Source organism: Astatotilapia calliptera, chromosome 20 (assembly GCF_900246225.1).
Source record: "Astatotilapia calliptera chromosome 20, fAstCal1.2, whole genome shotgun sequence".
Lineage (NCBI taxonomy): Eukaryota > Metazoa > Chordata > Actinopteri > Cichliformes > Cichlidae > Astatotilapia > Astatotilapia calliptera.
In genome coordinates this window covers 15,685,041-15,710,969 of record NC_039321.1, presented here as the reverse complement: position 1 = coordinate 15,710,969, position 25,929 = coordinate 15,685,041, and the positions used below count along the sequence as shown (strand labels likewise).

General features: G+C 39.3%; 1 protein-coding gene across 3 annotated transcripts in view; it reads right to left on the bottom strand.

The window, feature by feature from the left end:
- slco4a1 (solute carrier organic anion transporter family, member 4A1) overlaps positions 1–12,810 on the bottom strand; it is a 29,997-nt gene extending 17,187 nt beyond the window's left edge. Inside the window, exon 1 of one of the 3 annotated variants that reach the window (XM_026154544.1) lies at positions 12,664–12,810. The gene's annotated coding sequence lies outside the window, so the exon portion shown is untranslated. Of the gene's footprint in view, positions 1–221; positions 787–6,412; positions 6,577–12,663 lie in introns of those variants that run through there. The other 2 variants (XM_026154545.1, XM_026154543.1) reach the window with 2 other exon arrangements.
- Positions 12,811–25,929: the final 13,119 nt, after the last annotated feature.

Genomic DNA, 25,929 nt, shown 5'->3' with positions numbered 1-25,929 from the left:
ACTGTGCTAAAAATGTAAAAGAGAGCACTTCCCTCTATGCCAATACTGTAAAAATCTCTAAAATACTCGCTAAAAATCTTTTTAAAAAACCCCAAAACATTTCTATTGCCAACACCTTTTAATCACCTTTTAATCTTTAAAATATTTACAACGTATCACACACAAAGCAGTTAAAATATAAATTAAATTAAATTATAAATAGAATCAGTTTACCCTCCTACCTCTATTCCTTCATATAACAGCCAACAGGACTGCTAACAGTTGTTAATCTGGGAAAATGAAAACATTTGACAGAGATGGAATAAGAGCGGCAAATAAAGATGAACAGTTACAGAGAGGTATATCCATGCTAGGTCCTAAGCCCATTTCTCAAAGCCTCTTATAACTGAAGGACTACATCAGCAAATTCCTACACAACAACCCCCGCCCCACATGATTGGAGTCCTGCAGGCAGCCTGCAGGGAGGAAAGGAGGGAAGTGTCACCAGCCCACATAGTCCACCTTTGAATTACTGCTCACCAATGAGCAGCAAAATTGTGAGCAAGGAGAAATATAGAAACAGTCATTTCAAATGTGGCTATAAATAATATTTGAATGTTGGTTAACAAGTTTTTGTGTTTTTTATATAGTTTTTCTTTATTTTAACAAGTGCACAAAGCTATTATTCACTTTATGTCTATGTAGGTTCTCAGTCATCCAGGTCATGGTAATCTAAGGAGCTTCCAAAGAAAAGTGACTGGACTTGTTTATGCTTCTTGAAGACAGTTCACCTTTCATCCGAGCTTCTTCAGTTCTAAGACTGAATGGTGGAGAGACCCAGGTTTTTAAGACCTATTGGAGCTTAAAAACGAATACCTTATCTGAATCTGAGGCAGAGGTGCTGTGCTGCCTCAGCTGCTACCAGGCAATTTGTCTTATTTCAGCCACGAAACATTCTGATAAACTCCCCATCACAGAATAGTTTACAGTTTTGTTTTGTTTTTTAATTTTATCACAATACAACTTAGTTGATTATATTTGTAAACCAACTGCTATTTTTTTTAACTTGCAAATTAAATCACTTTGATCACTTAAAATGTACTGGAGCCAATGTTTATGAGAGATTTGCTAGCCCTGGAAAATGTTAGTTCATATTAAAAAATAAAAAAGTCTAATGCAAAACGTACAGCTTTTAACAAAACGTGGACTTCTATGTATTTATTTACTGAAGTCAGAGGTAAAGCTATGCACTTAGTTTGCGGAGAAACAGGTTGATGTGTTTAAGGATTGCAATTTGAATTGCTATTACAAGATCAAACACACTGAGAAATCAAAAAACTTGACTAATGCAAAGTAGGAATGGATATCTGAAACTTTGTTAGCAAAATTTCAAATGCAAAAAGGACTTTTGATCAGTCTGAATGCTGAATGAACAGCACTATGACAAGGAGTAGTATGTCCATGCAGTTAGTGCATGCTTGAAAAGGCTTGGACTGAAATGGGCTAAAATGACCGGAGCTAAAAATTAACCACGTTGTTGATGTTATAAATAAAATAGTTAACTTAAGTAGGGCAAAAGCACTGAATAACAAACGGTTTGGTGCACATCGAGGATTATGAGACTGAACATACTGATGTAGGAAACAGGTCGCTTGGCCTGGGCAAACGGCTAAAAAGAGTATGGGGCCTCATATGCATACCATATAGCACATCTTAACCTTTGGTAAAATGGTATTCTTTTATATGATTCTTATATAGCACTTTTCTAATCTCCCGGAACACTCAAAGTACTTTATACAAAGAAAGCGCACACAAGCATTTTCATCTATGGTTTTCAGTGCTTCCTAGCTAACATTCACACACATTCATTCTCTGATGGATGGATCAGAGAGCAACTCGGGCTTAGTATCTTGCCCAAGGATACTTGTCATGCAGACTGGGGGAGCCAGGGATTAAACCACTAACCTTCCGATCAGTAGATGACCTGCTCTACCCCCTGAGCTACAGCCAATATCTTTGAGATCTGGTGTTTTCATTTCTGATACCACAGGTTATAATAGCCTGCTCAAATTCAGTGAGCCTTTTAAAATGTCCCTTCTCTAACAAATGTTTGTAAAGGCAGACATTGTTGATTTATTTTTTATAACACCTGTGGTAGCTGGACTGACAATACCTGAATTCAACAACTGAGATCTATTGTCTGATATTGTTTATAAAAGACAGAAAATAAGAAAAATGTATCCTCTTTAGGAGAGCACTGTCGAATTTCAGACAAAAACAAGTATACATGCACCAAGGCATATATAGGCAGCCCTATGGTTTAGAACATGTACATAAAATCCATAAATACTGTATAAATACTGTATTTATGTGTAGAAAGTAAAATACTGTTTCATTTTTGATTTAACAAATGACCACTTTTTTTTATCACTAAAACTCAAATGCCTAAAACCTGTCCACTTCAGCTCATTACTCTGCATTAACATGCCTTAATGTCTGTGAAGGTTCTCAGTCATCCAGGTCATCGTAGTCAAAGGAGCTTGCAAAGAAAAGCGTCTGGACTTCTTTAAGTTGCTTGAAGACGTTTCACCTCTCATCCGAGAAGCTTCTTCAGTTCTAAGGTCAAATGGTGGAGAGTCCCAGATATAAACCTAGTGGGAGTAACCCCCCACAGAGGGACAAAAGGACCCCCTGATGATCCTCTAATCGCCTGAGCCAAGGTGGGAAACTGGGTGTGGGTCCCAATCAGCCAGAGTTTCGGGTGTGTTCATTGTGAAACCTGGCCCCACCTTATCATGCGAATTCCTGAGGTCAGATGGCCCAGGATGTGAGTGGGCGTTAAGGCGTCTGGGGAGGGATCTCAAAACTGGATTATAGATGGCAGAGAGTTGGTGTCGTAAACCCCCGCCTCTGTTCAAAGATGGTCACTCACAGTGGACATAGATGGCTTCTTTCACTCCTCTTTCAAACCATCTGTCCTCTCTGTCCAAAATATGAACATTGGCATCCTCGAAAGAGTGTCCTTTATCCTTAAGATGCATCGATGCCATCTGACCTCAGGAATTCGCATGATAAGGTGGGGCCAGGTTTCACAATGAACACACCCGAAACTCTGGCTGATTGGGACCCACACCCCGTTTCACACCTTGGCTCAGGCGATTAGAGGATCATCAGGGGGTCCTTTTGTTCCTCTGTGGGGGGTTACTCCCACTAGGTTTATATCTGGGACTCTCCACCATTTGACCTTAGAACTGAAGAAGCTTCTCGGATGAGAGGTGAAACGTCTTCAAGTAACTTAAAGAAGTCCAGACACTTTTCTTTGCAAACTCCTTTGACAACATGCCTTGATGCAGAACATGAAAGGGTCCTGGCAAGCAAATCAACACAAAATGAATGGTACCAACCACACTGCTGCGAGCTGTTGTCTGTTCAGCTGATCGCCCATGAAAAGAACAAGTATAAGGTTTTGGAGGGAAGCCAGAGCGTAAAACCTTATTATGCCCAAATGAAACTCGGGCTTATTTCCCCATTGAGGTGGGGCTGAATTCCTCATAAGCAGAAGAATTTGAGGTTTTAGACTGTGAGTTTTAACTTTGATGTCTAAATTATCATCAGTGTTGAACTATCAGAATGCTGTGATGCTGTGTTTAAGTTTTTTTGTTTGTGTTTAAGTTTTTTTGTTTGTGTGTTTAGGCTTAGGGTTTAGATTGGGGATATCACCAATTATGACTTAATTCCTCAGGATCAATATGCACCAGATTGCCAATACCTCTGTAAGACAGGGGTATGAACTTGCATGTGTTTATTTAGACTGTACATTATTTTTCATTTATTTATTTATTTACATTTGGGTTTTTTTTTTTTCAGATTTTGAAAATGTTATAAAAATGGTGGCCATGCATTAATCTAACTTGGGGAGGGCAATTCATTTTCCCAAAGGGGTCACATGAGGAACTAGGACTATTGAGGAGGGCTGCACCAATAAGCGTATAAACAGATAAAATTAATATTGAGCAAAACTGAGTTCAGCTTGTGGCCACTTAGGAAAATCAATTGCCCAGCCCTGATCTAATTCAAACCTTACACCTAACCCAACACGTTATTCCCACGATCCAATGGTTGTTAAGAGGTTAAAAGTTATCAGGAGAGGAAAGGAGGTGGGCCACTATCAGGTGATGATGAGACGACCAGAGGTGGGAGTGTTTTGAAAGTTGAACCAGGCCACACTGTTAACAATGCACTTACAGTGAGGTAACACTTTCCTGTCTCACTGTTTGTTTGTCTGAAGCCAGAAATGGAATAGTTCTCAATGGATAATTTTTTTCTCATGTAATTTCGATCCAATTCTCCATCACGCCTTTTCATTTCTGTTTTCAAAGCAAGATCAGAGTGGGGAGCTGCAATATTAATAACCAACAAGCTCTGCCTTACCTAATGGGTCCTTTATCTTCACAGTAGAAACTTATTTATTTTGGAATGGGAAGACTTTCCTCCTCTGTGATACACAAAGGCTTTTGAAGTATCAAGAGGAAGTCTCTCATGTGGTTATTATAACAGACTTAGATGAAGCCTAAACTGTCAATCTCACACAGAAACACCACCGGTGTTTGTATACACTGTTGTAATATCTCACTACAAAAGAAACAATAGAAACTTTAGCAGGTCGTTGCTCTGGTAAAACTGGAAGCAGAGAACAAACTGTGAGACTCACTGTGTCAGCTTTGAGAATAAGTAACCCTGTTTGAACCCACTGATGATGTAATTCCAGGAACTGCTCTTTGAATCTTAAAGTGGAAAAGCATTGAGTTACAGCAAATTGAGCTACAGCAGCACTGTGCGTTTGGCCTTGTTGAACTTTTGCATGTCAGGCTAATGTTACATCTTTTGTGGGCGATAACAACCCAAGAATTCTTGGTTTTGTTCTTCTATAAATAGCAGAGACAAATAGTCAGCTTGAAATTCAATCAAGTCTGAACTTGAAATTGTGAGTCCTTTTGCAATTTTTCAGTTTTTTGGTTGTTGTTGTTTTTTTTGTTTTTTTTTTTTAAAGAAAAACAGAGGTATTGGAAGCTCTTGTTTTTTGCTTATTGCTTCTTCGATGTGAACAAGACTTAAAGTGATACAACCATGAATGGCAACTTCAAGGTTTGAAAACATGAGGTAACATTTTAAAAATTATTTTTAATCCTTTTCCAGCTTAGCCAATATCCTATCTTGCAGGTCCGTTGCTCTTGCACTCAACACCTTCAACGCACCAGTTGAAGATATTGAGAAATCCTACCAATGGCTGCACAAAGTTACAGAGGTACTGATCATGGTAGGACAGGAACAAGCTCTAAGCACAAGATCAGTAGAGGCTGGGGACTATCACACCAGGCAAGACCCCAGGTGTAGGCTGTGCAAAGAAGCTCCTGAGACAATCCAGCACATAACAGCAGGCCAGGGCATACATGGAACACCATAACCAAGTCGCTTTCAAAATATAGAGGAACATCTGTGCTGGGTATAACCTGGAAAGCTGAGGTCAAAATCAGATAAACCCGCTAGGGTGGTGGAGCTAACAAAACTAAGATCCCATGGACTTCCAGATACAGATAACTAACTGGTGATAGTAGTGGTGGACAAGCAAAGGTGATAGCAACATAAAGAAGAAGGAACACGAGAAGCTGGACAATTATTAAGGGCTGAGAGAGGAACTCAAGGCAGGACCTTATCTATTGCTGCTCCTAATCTCTGGAACAATCTGCCCCATCACATTAGAGAGGCCCCTTCAGTGTCCACTTTTAAAACCCATTTTTACTCCTTGGCACATGACACAGTATGACCCTGATTTTATTGTTTTAGTCTAAAATCAGGGTCATATCTGATTTTAGAGTATTAACATGCTGATGGCATTGTATCTGACACATGTAAGTCAGTAAGATGGACATAAACCAAGTATAGCCTTAAAAATGAGAATATAATAGTAGTTATGTCTCAAACGTAACAAAGCAGAACACCCAACCTGATCATACAATATACCGTAGTGAGTAAGAGCTTTAAAATTTGTAATAAATCTCAGTGCTTCATGATAGACAGAATCCAGCATACATGTGTAAGCATATTAATCACATTACTACAATTAAGCAAGTGGAAACAAAAAATCATTTTCTTTATTCAAAGGTAAGACAGGACTTTATTCTAAAGTAAGTATCCAGTTTCAATTTAAAGTTTTTCACCAGTTGCTAAATGTGAGACAATTCTAATTTGTGAGTACGAGTTTTATCGTTGACTGTTCTACAAGGCCTTTGGCAATCAGGAAACAGAGAAAGTAGTCTTTGTAACTGAAAAGTATCAAAAGCTGTTTACAGGTCATGTATGTCTTTGCTTATTGTTGTATCTATTCTGTTGATATATATGTTAATCATTTCTTTGTACAATATTCAGTACTTACCAGCAAGGGATATCAACCTCTTCACGGCTGGTTTGGTACAGGCAGAATAGTGGAGGTGCACAAGTGTAACTGAGAACAGCGAAACTTACTGCATGCCATTCATGTGATTCTGGGGCACTGCTATTGGACATGCTGGCTCATTGTCACTGCCACTCAGTTACATGAGTTACATGTTAACACTGTTAAAAGGCACACTCCACATATTTTTTTCTGCAAACATATATAAATTGAATGATTTGAAACTTGTATCATGAAAAGAGTAATTCTGATTACATTCAAACTGGCATATTGAATAAAGTGCTCCCCCCCCCCCCCCCCCCCCCCCCCCCCCATTCATGAGTTCTTATATTTTTGGGATATTTATCACACTAACACGGTTAAAATTGTCAAACTAATTTTGTTATTAGATAGATAATTGTTTGTTCATTTAGTTAAACTTAAAGTGTTGGTTAAAGTTTATTTATTTATTAGATAGATTCGATATTAGAAAGATAACATATAAAGTCTAGCTTTTAAATTATGATTTCACGTATTAGGCGAAAAAGAAAAATTATCAGACCCTGCCTGGCCTTAGCCCAGCCTTGGCGGAAAATCCCATTTGCTCCAGATCTCTGACCTCAGGTAAATGCTATTGCTGTCACTTCTTGGTAAGGGAAGGTTTGTTATAAAACTTTGGGCTGAAAGTTTTTTGACCGCTGTGTATTGGTGTTTTCAAAGCAGACACTACTACCAAACCTGAAGGTACTCATAAGCACACTCTAGACAATACTTCTTATTGACTCTAATTGAAAAGATAAACTTCATGTTTTACTTAGTATGAGCATCTAAGACCTCATTGAGAGGTTACTGAGGCCGCAGAAAAAGGAAACCACCGTCCATTTTCCCATTTTCTCAATTTTTGGTCTTAATATTTCCATTGAAAATTAAACAGACTGCAGAGTCTATCCATTTAACTGAGATGTCTGCAATGAATGCATGTAGAAATTAGTGCATATATTAATAGCCCAGCAAACTCCTTTCTTTTAGTCAGTAAGTGGTACAATAGTTGCTCATTTTACAGTAGGCAGGGTGATCTACCTCTGTGGAATCCCACTGTTACTGTGGGGAATTAATGCAATGGGACAGCACTGACCTGATAATGCCCTTCTGCTTGGCTGCAACTTCGAAAGCAAAAACACCAACAGTAGCATCATTACTGTCTGCTGTCCTTCTCTTCCTCGCCTTTTTAACTCCATAGTCGTGACAATATGGGCTGATTATGGAGAACAAATATACAACTAGAAGTGCAGGTACACCAACTCTACCTCTACCTAAATTGAAGGTGGAAGAATATTTGCATGATATGCAAATTATCCTGTATTGATTTCCATCCATATACACATGGTTTGAAAGGGGAAATTTAGGGGGAAGTAAGTCCATGCAGTACACCAGTACACAGTGTGCTCATGGTAACATTTCAGAGAAAATAGGAACCTGATAACATCCAGCAGAGCAGCAGTGGAGCCTTTTACTCCAAGTCACAGTTATCATAAAAGGAGGATATGTATATTTATATACTACACAACCATTCTTAAACCTATATAAATATCCATTTTGTCCAGATCTCCATCTTAGTGTTGCATGACACAGTTGTGAATAAAGCAGTTTGTGTTTTCATTGATTCTGATTGGTTCTCTGACAACTGACTTGTTGAAATGCATTCTCCTTTAACAGCTTCACTTCCCCTACCTGATAAAATCACCTCTATTTCAGTTCAGCTATTTAATTATTGTAAGGGGAATACAATAAGTTACATATTTACATTAATTGTAACCTAAATTTGATCTATTCAGTAATGCCACTGTGGCATGCTTGTTTAAAGCTAAAAGCATCCACCTGCAGACATAGACACACACACAGTCATCATGTATGCGTCAACCTCCTGCCCCAGATCTCACAGTCATACTAGCATACGTGAACTTGCTGCCTCCTGTTGGTGAAAGAAGTGACCTAGAGAGTAAGTCAATACTGGGTATAAAAGGCAATTAAGAAGATGCCACCAAATCTGTTTGACTGTCTGCACTGCTTTGAAGTTCAACTTTTGACCTTAGCTAAACCTTTCAAGAAATGATGGAGGGTGCAGGAGGGAGAGTACCGCATTTGTACTGTGAACCACAAGAAAGGATGAACAGTCTCAGAAACAAACATGCCACACATAAACCTAATTACCAACTCTTAAGCCAGATAGAGAATAGAGATTAGAGAACTTCAATTATCCAAGCACTTGGCAATCATGGGACACAAGACCCCCCTTTTAAAAGAAAGACAGGCAGTCAACCACTAAAAATGACATAGGAGGTTAAAGGAAAATATCATACAGAAATAGACAACCAAAAACTCTGAAATGGTTTACCTGAAGGCCAAAAATATATATATATATATATATTTTTTTTTTTCTCCAAAATCATTCACCTACAGCTGGAAAAAATGAAGACAGCTCTAAATGCTTTATATGTATTTAAAAGTAAACAGGCAAAGACACATGCTTAAATCAGTTGAAATGTCTAAAAAGACAAAGTTTCTGTTCTGTCTCTGTCGCTACTAAAAAACTCCTTCCTTTGACTCTACCTTACTGACGTTCATCTGTTAATATGTATTTGGGGAAAATATCAGTAAATCATGTATTTTCCAGGAATTTCTCTCTCACACCATTTCTCAGAACTAAATGACTGTTTACCACTGACTCATTATTTCCTGTTAAGAAATAATGTGGGTAACATTATGAAGTTGCCTGCTTCTCATTTCAAAGTTATATACTTTTTCATGGATTTTATTCTTTTTTGTCTTTCTTACTTCTGCTTCGTGTGGATCCAGTAATGAACTACTAACTGGTACATGTGTTATATTCTGCATAGGCAGATGTGTACATGCTAGCCCCTATTAGGATGTATCAGTTGAAAACTTCACTTTTGTGATACAATTAATTAAATTTGCTGTATTGTTTTGGACAAATACATTCATATACTATGCTACTAATACTAATATCTATGTTATAATTAGTTTTTTTAAAGAAACTACAAAGCAATTATGGTGAAGGGGGTGTGATAAAAATAAGACTAATGAGAGGCAAGAAGAGCCAGAAATAGAGATGGTAATTAATCCTCTGAGGTCTAAACTGTCATCTGCGATGACCCCAACCCAAGCTCTGAACACTTGCTGTGTCAATATGTGTGGAAGACAAGCAAAAAGTGCTTAAATACATATACAAAAAAATGTGTGTGTTAGTTACAATAATTACTTTTCTTGCCTCATAATAGCCAACACTTTGGAGAACAAAAATAACAAAAGTTTGATATTTTATCACGGGGTTAGGATTAAGGTCCTGATCTGGCCCCATCTGTTTCTGTGAACTGGGTCGGACAATCTTGTTAAATTAAGCTGCATTAGTTCTGCAACACGCTCATCAGCACAGAGGCTGAACTCCCTGTGAAACCGCTGTGCTGTTATTAAGCAAAATGTCATGTTCCACATTTGGTACACTCTATGACTTTACATTGTACATCATTCAAACTGCACTGTAAAACAGCTGTGTTAACAGATTAAATAACTGACACGAGGCATCAGCAAACAGCTTGTTTCTGTTGTGCTAACGTGTAAGAAACACAGACGTGCAGAGAAGGTGCAAGCTTTGATGAGAAGTGCTTATAGGTCTGTTGTGGTTTGGCAGAAACTAAGTCAGCAGTCAAAGCCTAGACACACACGAACATTATGACTTTACTTCTGATAAGCTCTGAACTAGAATGCAATGTTTTAAAATGTACAGAACAGTGTCCACATGAAAATAATGTCTACTGTGATACAAATCTGATCGGCTATCAAAGTGAAACTGAAAGGAGGAACATCTTAAAGCATGTGCCAAGGAATATTAACTTGACAACAAGTGATCTAATACTGGAGCTGTGTATAAAATCACATTCATAATTTCCTACACAAAGTGCCAGTGACTTCATAACACTCTTTCTGTCAGCTGGGTCTTAACCAGGCAATATGCAGAATAGGGATTCCACATCAGAGCTATTCTGTCCTGTAATGAAGAGAAAAACCTTCATGTTGCAGAATTAAGATACTTAAGTAAAAGACTTGATATTTTAGGGAATATACTTTCCTAAATATCACTAAACATTATATTATGTGACCTAGTATGCTGATTTTCAGCTCCATATTTTTTTTCTAGGACTCTACTAGATACCCAGAAACACATTGCTTATAGTTCATTGTACGCCTTATTTATAGTATACTGGGCGAGTAATCAACCTTATCACTTCAGAAGTCTAAAAAAAGATTTGTGATGGAGGCTGCTAAATGGGAATTGAACCAAGAAATTGTCTACAAAACCTTTCCAAAATTTGGAAAGTTAGACATCTTTAACATATATCATTGGCTTTCTCAGTGGATGAACCTTTTGTCATCTGGATGACAAGCAGGCAGCACTTTAATTATCACAAAGTCAAGAGGGAATTTCTCACATTAAAACTTTGGCAGTTCTACTAAGTTATTACTTTTGGCTCTTATCTATCTGCTGATTCCTAGAATCACCACATTATCAAGTCAAAATTAGAAGAAATGACTATGGGGACTGTACTAGGAACATGACAGATAACGTGCCACACACTTCTTGAGAGAGTGTGTCAGTAACAGTCTATTGAGCAACCAGACTGACAGCTTCCAAAAAGGTCTATGTGGTTAATTGTGGGGATCATTTAAAGGTCACAACCTACCTGAGTATCGCTGCTGATCATATCAATCCCTTCCTGGCCACAGTTTACTCAGCAACACTAACAGACGGATGGATAAATGGCTATAAATGAAATGAAAAGTCCAACTGAGATGGTAACTGAAACTAATAGACATTCTAAGCTGTGATTGCCTGAGTTGCCTTTAATACAGTCTGAATTGTGTCATGTTTCAGTCAGCGATATTCTTCATGGCCATTGGTAGCTGCTTAAATCGCTTTCCTCAAATTAAAAAAATAAATAAATTAACACAGGATCTGCCCACTTTGTATCGCCAGCTGTCACTTGAAGTCATTGAACGCTTCTGATCACAACATCAGTGCTTGCTGCTCACTGTGTGGATACTACTTTGGAGCAACATAATCCACAAGCAACATGCATATGTGTCACAGTGAGAGCAGGCAAAGGACAAACACACTCTCACAGTCGAAACAAGACTTAAGCAGAGAAATTAGCTCACATTTTTAAATTTTTCATGTGATTTGTCTTCATCCTATGTCATTCATCATAAAAAGTTTCATTGTGCATTCCTTCATGTCATTATTATTGTTATTATTACTCTTGTTGTTATTATTATTATTAAAAAGCTTCTTGGACTCAATAGGCAATGTAAAACGTAACAGTTATTTTTGTAGATTTCCCTACACCTTAATAAAGATTGTATGCATTAAAACATGACCCAATACACCTACACCAATCTGTCTTTGATAAAATAATCAAATTGCCTCCCTATACGGACTTCCCGTGTTGCATGTCTGCATCACACGAGCTCTTGAAACGCACTCTTTCCGCCTGTACCGCAGGTGTGTGTGTGTGTGTGTGTGTGTGTGTGCGTGTGTTCGGATGTCTGGCTAAAGCAGATCTTGTAGCCTCACAGGAAACAAAGCGTAGGCGAATACACATAGGACTATAAATGGTGACTCACACTGTCTACACATGCTTCTAAGAAAGGCACTCAAGGCAAACAAACCCACCGGAAGATGCTTGTCTTGCAATAATCAGCCAAATCGGCGCATTTTTCATTAAATGAAAGACACGTGGGAGCGACGTATATGTGAGGGGAATGCTTTTTGATGGCTGACAATTCAAAAACGTATCCGCATTAATGATTTGCTGATTTATTTTGAATGATTGGCTCTGTGGACATTGAAAGCGCATCTATATATTACAGTAGGCTATTTGCTACAGTGCAGAATTCAGTGACAGAGCATGTGAAGGATGAATGAGACCAAATGCGACTGATTAAAAAGCCATTTGTTCATTTTAGTTTATGGATTGCTCAAAAAACCCTAAAAAACAGAGAATGTGTGGAATGTTCTCGTATTGCTATATGAACATGTTGTAGATTGCAAACTAAATGCATTTCTTGCCATCATTTTAGCTTCGGACATGTGGATACAGGGATATCACTGCTGCTGATGCTGAGCGGCAGTCCCCGCCATATAGTCGACACCGGTGTATGAAAATAGGCACGCTTACCTTGTAAATCAGCGCTTATTAGTTCACTTCTTCCCATATAATCTTCTGTCTACAGTCTCGTGTGCTGAAAAACTAGCTGCAGATGTGGTGCATTGACTGCAGTGCTGCTGCTTAGCGATCCTCTTTTATGGAGGTAGCGGGATTTAATCGCGGTGTGGCCACTTTTAGTATGGAGGATGATCGATGCCGCCATTAAAAATAAAATAAAATAAATTAATTAATAAATGAACAAATACACACATATGAGCAAAAATAGAGTATATTACGATTACGCATGCATGTTTATTCATTTCTTGTCTTCTTCCGTTTAGTATTAAATTGTGTAAAATATCACTGTAAGATATGTATGTAAAAATTACAGTAAATAACTGTAAAATGGCAACGGTAAATTAACATTAAATCAAAAAGAGTAAATGATTGTAATATGTATATTACATTTCTGTAAATTGAGAAACAGTGATTTGCAGTTATTTTTACACTGCTAATTAGTTGAAAATATATTAATTTACAGTAATATGGCACATTGTCTTTGAAAACAACAGGAAAAATCTGTAACATTATCTACAATTTATGGTGGCCCCTAGAGACAAAGCACGTACAAACTCCAAAATAATTGCAAACTCCAAAACACTTGCAAACTCCAAAACACATGCAAACCCCAAACCACATGCAAATTCCAACGCACAACGGAAGTGCTCCAGGAACGCTAGGGGCAGTGTTGAGCTTTTGTTACCTAGTAACTACACAAGCCAGGAAGTGCCAATGACCGGATTTGGGCTGTATCCCAATTCAGGGTCTGCAGCCTTAAAGACCGCATTTTAAGGCCGATTACGTCACAGCGACACGACGAAGGCTGTCCCAATTCAAAGGCTGCTCGAAATGCGGCCCTCAAATGCGTCCTTAATTTCCCTGAATTTTAAGGATGGGCCCAACATATCCCAGATTTCATAGCGCGGCGGTGGTGTGGATAATTTAGCGGTGGAAGAGGAGCCACCGAAGAGCAAACTTTCAGAAGTAAGTACTGAATATTATGCCACTTATTTATGCGCAAATGTTTTTATAATGAAGAACATTAAAACATTACTGTTGGCCACATGTCGGGAAAGTTATGTGGCATTAGCGATGTTTGTACTAACTTGGTTTTAAAGCCTTTACTTTATACACCGTTCAATAGTTGACTTTAATCTTACAGAGAATGTGATGATTTTATGGATAATTAAAGTCAGTCATATATCCACAAACACAACAGGCTGAAAGTCAGTGATGCTGCTCGGTTTGCAGTCCTGAATATCACGGCACAAGCAGGATCCACTGCACTGTTAATGTTAGCTATGTTATATTGCTGCCTCTGTTCGGTTAAAACGGACTTTAACGTGTGTTTGAACGAGCTGATGGTTCACTCGTTAAGCTGAAAGAAAGATGCTTTAATCACAGGAGTCACACATGTGTCCACTGTACCATCTGGGAACTCTTCTTGTTTCGTAATAACACAAACACTAAATCCTCCTTCTCTTGTGCTGTTTTGTAGCAGTGTATACACCTGAGACTCCTGACTCACCTGTCTATCTGTCCTGCACTCTCTCTCTTTTTCTTTCTCTCGAATTGTGTAATAAAAGTATGAACATGTATTTATAAGTTACACTTGTGTTTGAGTCTTGCAGCTTATCACACATTTGATTTCCATGTGTGACAACTGCAAGTGTCCAGAGTGAGGACAGACTGAGGGACCCACTGCTGCACATCATCTGTGAGGCTTTGCACCCCTGATGATCCACCAGGACAAACTCAACAGTGTGTGAGGAAGAGGAGGAGGAAGAGCCAGCAGCAGCTGACAGATGGAGAGAATAGACAGACTGTTCCCTGTTTGTGAAGGACTGCTAGAAAAGTTTAGAATCACTAATTGTCTGTCCTGAATCAGTCTTATTAGGTAATGTTCAAATAATTTTATCCTCCCAGTGTTTTCAGTGTGGGAGAAAGTACTCAGGGCCTTCAAGTTACACACTATGAAAGGCAGCAACAAGTTTAATATTCAGAAACCTAAAGTATGTATCAGCAGCAGAATGGACCTAAAAATAAATATTTGTTCCAGTTCTATGAAGCTTTGAGTATTTTGGATTAGTAGCACTGCTGTGTTTGTTGCATCATATTGCTGTAATTGTTTATATGCTTTATATATTCTGAGGTAAGTTGATCTATAGTGTTACATCATATTCTATAAGGATGTTATGTGTTTGTAGACTTTCTGCCCAGTTTGACCCATTTAGCAGAAGTCAGCCTGTTTAAGGCTCTGATATCTATTCTGTATGACTTAAAGCAGTTATGACATATGACAATAAAGGACTATTCAATATATCAATCTACTCTTCATTTTATCAGAAACAGTTATCACAGCTTGTACATTTTCTTTTTATAAATATATGTAAGCCAACATACTGAAGGAACAACATTTGTCTCTTATATATGATACACCTATATATACACTGTGAAAGATACTTGTCTTTGAGTGAAGATTTAAGGTGATAAGACATATAAATAACTGCAACTTGAATCTGTACTGAGGCTCAGTATTTGACACAGAGTTCATGTTCACTGCTGTAATAGCTAATAATGAATAATATAATAACTATAATATTGGCCATATTATATTCACATTACCAAAGGGATATGACTTTAGTCTCATGAACAACATTAGCTAATTGTTATTTACTAACTAATCTTGAAATAACTGTTCAGTACAGAAATGAAGCCCAAAAATCATGTTTTACTGTCCTGTGGTCTCAGCCTCAGATACTTATCAAATCACACAAAGCTCTTGTAGAAACAAACAAACAAATGAACAAAATATGTTCTCCTTCATTTCTGTCAAACAAAGTTGTATGACACATTTCGAGTGGTTAGTATCATGGTTGCTAGGCAACCTGGGAAGCGCAACGGAGACTAGACCGTCCCATACAGACAAACTTGCCGTTTATTTTGCAAATCGAGCTCAACACTGCCCCTAGCATCCTGGAGCACTTCCGTTGTGTTTTGGAGTTTGCAAGTGTTTTGGATTTTGCAAGTGTTTTGGAGTTTGCAAGTGTTTTGGAGTTTGCATGTGTTTTGGAGTTTGCAAGTGTTTTGGAGTTTGCAAGTGTTTTGGAGTTTGCAAGTGTTTTGGATTTTCCAAGTGCTTTGGAGTTTGCATGTGTTTTGGAGTTTGCAAGTGTTTTGGAGTTTCCAAGTGCTTTGTCTCTAGGGGCCACCGTAACAATTAATCACCCTACAATTTACATAATAATTCTGTATGAATGACAATCTTCTTAACAATTTACAACTGTATATTAATTACTCAAAACGTACCGTACTTTTAATTTTAACAAAATGTCAAAACATTGTTAGAATTATTGTAAAAATTCCGATGATTTTTCTTAACATTGACAAGCTCAGACTTTTTGATAAAATAGTATGTATGTATATGTATGTATATTTCTTTAAGTTCTACAGCCTTACCAAGTATACCACAGCTATTTACAATGAAAAAAAAAAGTGGCATAATTAATAGCAAAAAAACATTTTAGTAAGTAAGCAAGTAAGTAAAATTTATTTACATTTTCACAGATAAAAATCACAAAGTGCTTCACAATAAGATCAGACATACAAGTTAAAATTAATTAAAAGCCAGTTTGTATAAAAATGTCTTCAGCTGCTTTTTAAAGGAGTCAGTAGAGTCTAGACAGTGTAAAGACAACAGCAGAGAGTTCCACAGCCTAGGTGCCAGTGCCTGAAAAGCCCGATCCCTACGTGTTTTAAACCTAGTACTTGGGACCACCAGTAGCCTCTGACCTGAAGACCTAAGTGCTCAGGATGAAGCATGAGGTTTCAACAGGTCAGAGATATACTAGGGAGCTTCACTGTGCAGAGTTCTAAAAGTTACAACTATAATTTTAAAATGAACCCTAAAATTTACTAGCAACTAATGAAAAGAGAAGCCAAAACTGGAATAATGTGTGACCTCTTGTTTGTACTAGTTAAAAGTCTTGCCGCTGCAGTCTGTACAGACTGAAGGCAATCCAGAGCTGACTTGTTGAGACACGTAAAAAGACCGTTACAATAATCCAAACGAGAAGAGATAAAAGCATGAATAATCATCTCAATCAACACCCAAGTTTCTGAGACTGAAATGAAGGGTCTAAAAAACTGATATGCTGCCTAATTTCTGAGAGCATGTGATCAGGTGCAATAATCAAAGTTTCTGTTTTATCTGCATTTAACTGAAGGAAATTGTCATTTAACCATTGTTTGATTTCTGACACACAATTATTTAAACAAGACAATTTATAAAACTCAGAAGCTTTGAAAGAACAGTATAACTGAATGTCATCAGCATAGAGATGATATGAAATATTATTGTAACGTCTGATAATTTGGCCTAGAGGGAGTATATACAGCAAAAAGAGAATAGGACCTAAAACAGATCCTTGAGGTACCCCAGAAGGCAGAACTGATGTTTCCGACAACACATGATTCATACAGACAGTAAAGGATCTCTCAGATCGATACGACATAAACCATTTTAAAACAACACCAGTAATCCCAAACAAGTCCTTCAGCCTATTTATCATGATGCTGTGATCAACAGTATCAAAAGCAGAGCTGAGATCCAACATAACCAGAATGGTGTACTCTCCAGTGTCTGCTGCCATCAGAATGTCACTAGACACTTTAAGCAAAGCAGTTTCAGTAGAGTGCAATTTGCGGAAACCACACAGGAAAATGTCCAGAAAATTGTTCTTCTCCAAAAAGTTGTTAAGTTGTTCTGCAACTGTTTTTTCCAAGATCTTTGACACCAATGGCAATTTTGATATTGACCTGTAACTGATTGGAAGAGATGGGTCCAAATTTGGTTTCTTTAACCAATAGCTTGTTTAAAATAGCTGGGAAAGAGAAGTATTAATTATTTCCAGAATACAGGGGCCAATAGAGTCAAACACACTAATGAAAAATGATGGAGGAAGTACATCAAGGTGGCTTGAAGTCAGTTTCATTCGACCAAGCAGAGCACTGATGTCCCGTAAGGTAACAGGAGTAAAAGAGGACCAGGTATGAAAGGTAAGCAACTTGTCAGTGTGATACTGAGAGGACGATGGAGAAATATTATAACCAACTACCCTGAAAATAACACCGTCTGTGTGCTTTTACAGTGTTTTTTAACCCTTTAATGCACATCATGAGTCACAAGTGATTATGTTTTAATCTTCCTTATCATTGCAAAGAGGACCCGGAGGACCCAGCCAGCACATCCTCGTGTCTGCTGACGGCTCTGGGGAGCCTGTTCAGCCACCACCTGCATCACCACCTGCAACCTCCATGCTGTTGTCTGCTTCCGCAGCTGCCACGCTGTCGTCTGGTTCCACAGCTGCCACGCTGTCACGCTGTCATCTGGTTCCGCAGCTGCCTCGCCTGGTCCTGCCCCGCCTGGTCCTGCCTCGTCTGGTCCTGCCTCGTCTGGTCCTGCGGTTGCTACACTGCTGTCAGATCCAGCATGGTCTGTTCCATCTTGCCTTTGCCGGCCGCCTTCCAGGCCTCTAATGGGACATCATGGCCGTCGTGGCCGGCCTCCTGATTTTTTTTGCCTGCATCGCCGCTGCTGTCCGCACGGCCGGTCCCCGGAACTTTTTTGGCTCATGTGCTTTCAAGCTCCGGGTCAACCCCCTGAACTTTTCATGGACTCATGTCAAGATCTAGTTTGGTTTTGTTTTGATCTGTTTTCCTGTGTTCCTGGATTTTTGCTCCTTGTCTTTTGGTTGTTTCTGTTCCTCTTTCCTGGACGCCCTCCGCCCGCCCTGGTGCTCTGTTTTGTTGTACTGTTTTCTGTTTAGGGCTGTTGGGAGCCAGCAGCATGGGGGGGGGGGGGGGGGGGGGGTACTGTCACGGTTCTGGGTCAGTGGTTCATGTGTGATGTCAGCGTGTTCTGTTTTAATTCTCCCCTTGTCTCGTTCGCCCTTATTACTTCCAGCTGTGTTCCCCACCTGTGTGTAATCTCCCTGTGTTCTTCTGTGTGTATTTAAGTCGTGTCTTCTGTTGATGTAGTTGCTGGTCTGTCTGTGAATTTACCGTACTTCATTCCATGTGTTCTCCCTGCTATCTACCTCCATATGCCTCTGCTGACTCTCCTTCATGTTTGCTGTTTTGTAGTTTAGCTTTGTTCCCAGTACAGTTTAGCTTTAGCCACACAGCTCATCCCACTCACCCTGACATTACAGTCCTGATCAAAAGTTTAAGACCATTTGAAAAATGCCATTTTTCAAATGGCAAAAAATCATATTTTGTATGGTTGGATCTTAAAAAGGTTCCAAGTAGAGCTTCAACATGCAACAAGAAGAAATAGGAGTAAGGCAAAACATTTTTTGTGCATGGAATTTATTAAAAGCAACGCTTAAACTGAAGCATGCTGTTTTATAGCTGGTAAAAAGTTTAGGACAACCCCTCCAAAAAACAGAAATCAAAGTTCCAAACTTGAACTCGGTAATGAATAGGTCCGCTGTTATTGTTGATCACTTCATGCAAGCACTTCCATGAGGTGAGTGGGAACATTTAGGGTGGCTGTAGCTCAGGTGGCAGAGCAGGTCAGCCACTAATCAGAAGGTCGGTGGTTCGATCCCAGGCTGCATCCTGGCTGCATGCCAAATATCCTTGGGCAAGATACTAACCCCGTGTTTGCCTACTGGTGGTGGTCAGAGGGCCCGGTGGCGCCTGTGTCCGGCAGCCTCGCCTCTGTCAGCGCGCCCCAGGGCAGCTGTGGCTGCAATGTAGCTTGCTATCGCCAGTGTGTGAATGTGTGTGTGAATGGGTGAATGACTGAATGTAGTGTAAAGCGCTTTGGGGTCCTATGGACTAGAAAAGCGCTATACAAATGCAGGCCATTTACCATTTCTCCAAGTGGTGAAGAAGGGCATCTACTGTCTGGAACTGTTGTCCATTCTTAGTTGGATTTAGATCAGGGGAACACGCAGGATGATCCAAAAGAGTGATGTTATTCTCCTGGAAGAAGTCCTTTGTCCTTTGGGCATTGTGAACTATAGCGTTGTCCTGTTGAAAAACCCAGTTGTTACCACACAGATGAGGGCCCTTAGTCATGAGAGATGCTCTCTGCAACATCTGGACATAGATGTCTGGACAGCAGCTTTTTGACACCCCTGCACCTCCTGAAGCTCCATTGTTCCACTGAAGGAAAAAGCACCCCATACCATTATGGCGCCCCCTCCACTGTGGCGCGTAGAAAACGTCTCAGGTGGGATCTGCTTGTCATGCCAGTAACGTTGGAAACCATCAGGACCATCAAGTTTACATTTTTTTGTAGGAGAAAAAAAAAGGTTACATTTTGACTTATGCAGTTCAACAAGCCAACCATGTTCAAAAAGGAACGTTTTTTGCTTTTGCCATCAGAACGTCATGACAGTGTGACTACCTGACAGAAAATGACAATGAATCCACATTTTTGCAAAGATTTGGCCTTTTAAAGGCATGTGGTCCTAAACTTTTGACCAGCTGTAAAACAGCCTGTCCCAGTTTAAGTTTATTAAATGTAAGCTAAATGTTTTGTCTCACTCCCATTTCTACTTGTTGCATGTTGTTGGAACCTTGTTAAGATCCAACCATGCTAAAGATGATTTTTTGCTATTGTTAAATCCTCCCAATTCTTTCAATCTTTGGGCTGAAGGAAGGACAGTACTCGGTGTATAGATGCTCAATCAACAATCTTTTATTCCATACAATTCAACACTTTATGAGCATAAACCATCCGGATGGGGAGACATGCATGAAGAGGGTCACAGCAAATCTCTTATAGCCCCTGATGGCCCCCACCTAGTCGTAAAAAACTAAACATTCACATTCTTTCTCTCTCTCAGTGAGCCTGAGTTATGACCTTGGCTTCCTTTGCAGTATGTTCTGTTCTTTTCTAATCAGACAAATAAGGCGATGACTCTCTGAAAACAGTATTTCTTATAACTCAGCAGTATAATGCATCATAAAACAATATCATTCATTCACAATAAATCAGCAGTCTAATGTAATACAAATCAGTTTAATAAGTGTAATAGTTATCACCTTCTTCTAAGTCAGGAGAATAATGCAAACCAAAACTATGATTTCACAATCTTTAATTAGGGGTCTAAGGTGGCATAAGATAATATAATAATCTCACACTATTTTTCAAGTGATCGTAAACTTTTTTTCGGGACTGTATTTAATAATCGATTAGTTCTATATCCGCATTGCAATGCATCACAATTGTAAATCATTATACGATTAATTGTGTCAGCTCTATTAAATGTAAAATTGTATATTTGTGTCACGGACCCAGCTCTGGAGGACTCGGGGTCCGTGAGCAGGGTGGACTGTTGTTGGTGTTGTTGTTATTATTATTATTATTGTTGTTGTTGTTGTTGTCGTTGTTGTTGTTGTTATTATTTGGTGTATGTGTGTGCACTGTTCTGCCATCTGGGGTTTTGTTCCATGTGTCTATGTATAGGGAGGTGTGTGTGTGTGTGTGTGTGTGTGTGTGCGTGGTTGTGGCTGTAGCCAGGAGGCCGGGCTACAGGCACTGTCAGGCCTTTGGATAACAGGCCACGCCCAGGGAGGATGCCACACACCTGCAGCGGATCAGTGTCAGCGGAGGGAGCTACTTAACGGCGTGATGAAGCCTCCACTGGCGCGGGATCGTTGCGTGAGACTCCACGTTAGTGTTGTTAGTACCAAGTCCAGTGAGTGCATACCTGTTTTAGTTGAGTGTCCTTACAACTACTTCTATATGGCGTTATTTTTGTTCTGAGCGCACGTAAAAAATCTTTGAGCGCACGTAAAAAAGTTTGCAGGTGCAAGTGTTGTATTTTGAGGATAAATTTATTTTGAGCGAAGAAAAGCTGAATTTGTGTGAACAAAATAATTTTTTGTTCACTCAAAAGAAGAGGCAGAAGAAGAGGCAGCTGTGCACCAAAGACAGAATAACTCCAGCTTTGTGTCTTTTTCATTGTAGCTGAAGTCCGGGACGAATCGCATTCCTTTCCACCTCAATACAGATGTATTGTAATCAGTGTTGGGACTAACACGTTATTAAGTAATGCGTTACAGTAACTACGTTATTATTGTGGTAACGAGCACGGTAACTAGTTATTATGCCAAAATCAGGAACGCGTTAGTCATTACCAGTGTTGGGGAGTAACGGAATACATGTACCGCCGTTACGTATTTAAAATACAAAATATGAGTAACTGTATTCCGTTACAGTTACCGTTTAAAAAGGTGGTATTCAGAATACAGTTACTTTGTTGAAATAAATGGATTACACGGCGGTACTTTCCTGTTTCATATTGTCGCGGGTCAGGACTGTTTGGGTTTTGTTTGACAGCTACGTTCTGTTGTTCCGGGCGGCAGCGTTACGGTTGCCATGGTTACAGGGCGACGCTCTCTCTCTCTCTCTCTCTGCGATTGTGTGTTTCCTGGGTGAGAGAGCGCCTTTTCGTTGTTGTTGTGCTAAGCTAACAGGCAGAATGCTACAAGCATAGCTCTAAAGAATGTAGCATCATGGGCAGTGTAGTCCGTGCTGCAGGGAGAATGGACTGCCATACACGTTATGTGTCTGTGAGCGCGAGGAGGGAGAAAAAGGGGAGTGGAAAGGTACAAGTACAAAACGGGAGCTGGAAGCATGTAAATATAATAATAACCACTTCAGCCAAGAAGAGTGCCTGACGAGCCCAGTTGTAAGTAAGCTATTAAGACTCGACTGTACACTGTGTTAGTGTTTTCCTCCGAAAACAATAAGTTCCGTTGGAGCAGTCTTTCAACGCCTCTCTCTGTCTCTGGCAAGCAGAGTTGACCCACACAACAAAGTAAAGCTATTTTTCGGCTACGAGCCGACAGGGACCCCGCCGTATCAGTCAGAGGTCCCTTTACTACAGTTAGGAGTCGCGGACCTTCAGTAATAGTAATAAATCACACAGCAATAGTACATTCACGTTGTTGTAAAAAGCATGATAATATATTAAGTATTCCAAAGTATTCAGAATACGTTACTGTCATTGAGTAACGTAACGGAATACGTTACAGAATACATTTTAGGGCATGTATTCTGTATTCTGTAATGGAATACATTTTAAAAGTAACCTTCCCAACACTGGTCGTTACTGGGATTTAGATAGGGTCGTTACTCGTTACTTCGTGTGGTGGCTATCGCGGAGCTTCCACAGATTCAGTAACATTAGCAAGTGGTGGAGGGCAGCAGGTGGATGAAGGAAAAGAGACCCGAGGCGGCCGCTGGTCCAAGTGTGAACTGAACTTCAGGTAAGAAGTTATGACCTGCAGTCTCTCTGGGTCAGATATGAACCAAGTTTAGGTGGAGTCTATTTTCGTTATTCTGACTTTTTCCGTACTGCGTGCTAGCTAGCATGACGGAGTTTCTATACAGCTGGGTGGGTGCTGTGATGTTAATGATGTTGAACTTTATTTTGTTCATAAGTTATTAGAGTTGCCAACCGTCCCGCCTGGTATTCAGAGAAAATATTACGCGTTTCTTATTGAGGTGAAAAGGAACAGTTTGTCCCGTAATTCAGCTACAATGAAAAAGGCACAAAGGTGGAGTTTTTCTGTGTCTTTGCTGCACAGCTGCCTATTCTTCTTTCATTCTCCCCCCTCCCTCTCCCGTTTCTGCTTCAATCATGAAAACTGATCAATGATCAGCTGATCGGCTCTCTTGTTTGTTTATCGCTCACTTTGCGCCGAAAGAGGAAACCAGCCGATGTCGCGCTAAACAACAGCTTGATCAGCTATTGTTAGAATTTATTTAATATTAATTTCTAGTATCAGCTGATGTTTGCTGGAGCCACAGCTGCAAAAAAGCTGCTGGTCATGATGTCGGTTTGGTTATCTGGTGAGAGGGAAACATGAAGATGAAACCAGGAGATGTCCTTACTGGATCATCAGAGCTGAACAATGATGGAGAAACAGGTTTACCTTTTAGGTGACATGAATGAGTTGAAGGGAAGTTATGAACTGTTTCTGAGAGACAAATAACACCAGGATCCTTTTTTAGGTAGCTGACAGCTGGTAACTGTGCAGGTGCGGATCTAGCAAAGTGTTGCCAGGGGGCATGTAGGGCATTAACAGGGAAAGGGGGGCACAAAGAAATACTTTTCTTTCTTATTCTCATTTAAAATGTCTAGCTTTTAAAAAATAATTGACTGAATCTTACAACAAACGGTTGATAGATTGATGCATATACACCATCAAGACAGTGTACATCACTGTCACAACAGTGTTTATTTATATTCAAAGGCTTTATGATTTTTCCTATAATGGTGGGCCAGTCTCTAGTCAAAATGCCCGGGATGATTTTCTGTCCCAGTCCAGCTCTGTATGCAGCTCATCTTCAGTCTGGTGTTACCTACATCTTCCTATTCAGAAGGCAGAATTTCCGAGTTCTGAGTACAATCGAAAGCACCACGACTGCAGTTTTTGTGTTGGATGTAAAAGGCGCGCTTGACGCTGTGACGTAGGCTAGAATCAAGGCAGCAGTCAATGACGGTCCAGGCGTGGGATTTCTCTCGTGGAAATATGCACATTATCTTTTCCTTTCTATTGGTAGGTGGCACAGTGCACTTGTGGCAAGTAAGCAAGCTAGAAGACTGGCAAAGTTATGGAAGAAACACATTAACAAGTGAATTCTGAGTAAAACCAAAGTTACTTTCCCTAGTAACTAGTTACTTTGAAAGTAACGAGTAACTTGAAGTAACTGAGTTACTTTTGAGAGAAGTAACTAGTAATGTAACTAAGTTACTATTTTAAAGTAACTTACCCAACATTGATTGTAATTGATCCAGCCTAGGGTTGATCATGACCAACTGGCTAATCCACCACCTTTCATTGTTTATACCGGGTTTGCTGGTTTTGTGGCAGAAATATAACGGTGTACAGAAAGAGTTGAGCGCGCACGGGCAGAAATGTTTAGAGCGCAAGCAACACGTTGTGAGCGAGCGCAAATACAAAAACTGAGCGAGAGGGGCTGCTATTGTGTGTGTGTGTATGGATAATAGCAAACACAGAAATACATTTTTTGCATGCAGCAATGAATTTTTTTCACTCAAATTCAGCTTTTCTTTTCTCAAAATAAATTTCTCCTCAAAATACAACACTTGCACCTGCAAACTTTTTTTACGTGCGCTCAAATTGTTTTTTACGTGCGCTCAGAATAGTGGATAGCATGGAAAGCCAGAGCAGCAAGCACAGAGAGTGCAGACACACGGGAACGGAGAGCAGTAGACACAGACTTATCGGGGAGAAAGACACGAAACGGGAATCAGGGAAATGCACAGGGATTATTTGTGTGAATATTAATTAATGTCATCTGCTTTTAAAGGGAAACAAAGTCAACAATTCATGGCTGAGGGGTAACATTCATTTTGCGAGTGACAGGAGAGCCCATTGTTCAAATCCCACACAGTGTAAACAATTGTGTCAGAGTATCAGAGGAAAACATCACCCTCCAGTATCAGAGGATGGTTGCAGAGTCATCTTTTCTGTTGAAGTTTGCAGAATTTTTTTTTTTGTCAGTTCAACTGAACACTTCGTATTGCAGTAACAAATAAGTGTGTGCTCTTTTAACTTTTTGGATCTCTGCACTGATGTTTTGTGTTTCTCATGAGTATTGCTACGAACTATGTGAAATATGTGCTGCATATACATGTAGGGCTTTAAAATGTTATATTGGGATAAAAAAAAAAGCTGCATCAAAGCAAGGAAAAGTAAACTTTTTTTCCATACACACATGAAAGGAAATTTCATGTGTGTAATTTCAGACTGCAAGGAAAGAACGCTAATCTACACCGAGCATCTGAAGAACAACATGCAATGCTTTTGTGCTTTGTCAACAGGAGATCGTAATCAAGCTTATTAAAAATGTATTTTAACTGGTTTACATTATATTAGTTTTTGATTTCAATGTAATTATTGTACAAAAACCAAAGTTCACTGTGAATTTTACATTTCTCAACAAAGTATACCGTTATGTATTCTGCATTATCACTATATTTTCCACGGTGAAATTCTGGCAACCACAGATGCCAGTATTTTACCGTAATATTCAACTTCTTAATAATTATTTTATACAGTTTCACTGTATTTAACAATGCAAAATTGTAATCAGGTTAATGGAATGTTTGTTGTTTTTACATGAGTTACCATGAACAGGTTTATGATTCTTTATTGTGAATTTTACATTTATCAACATAGCAT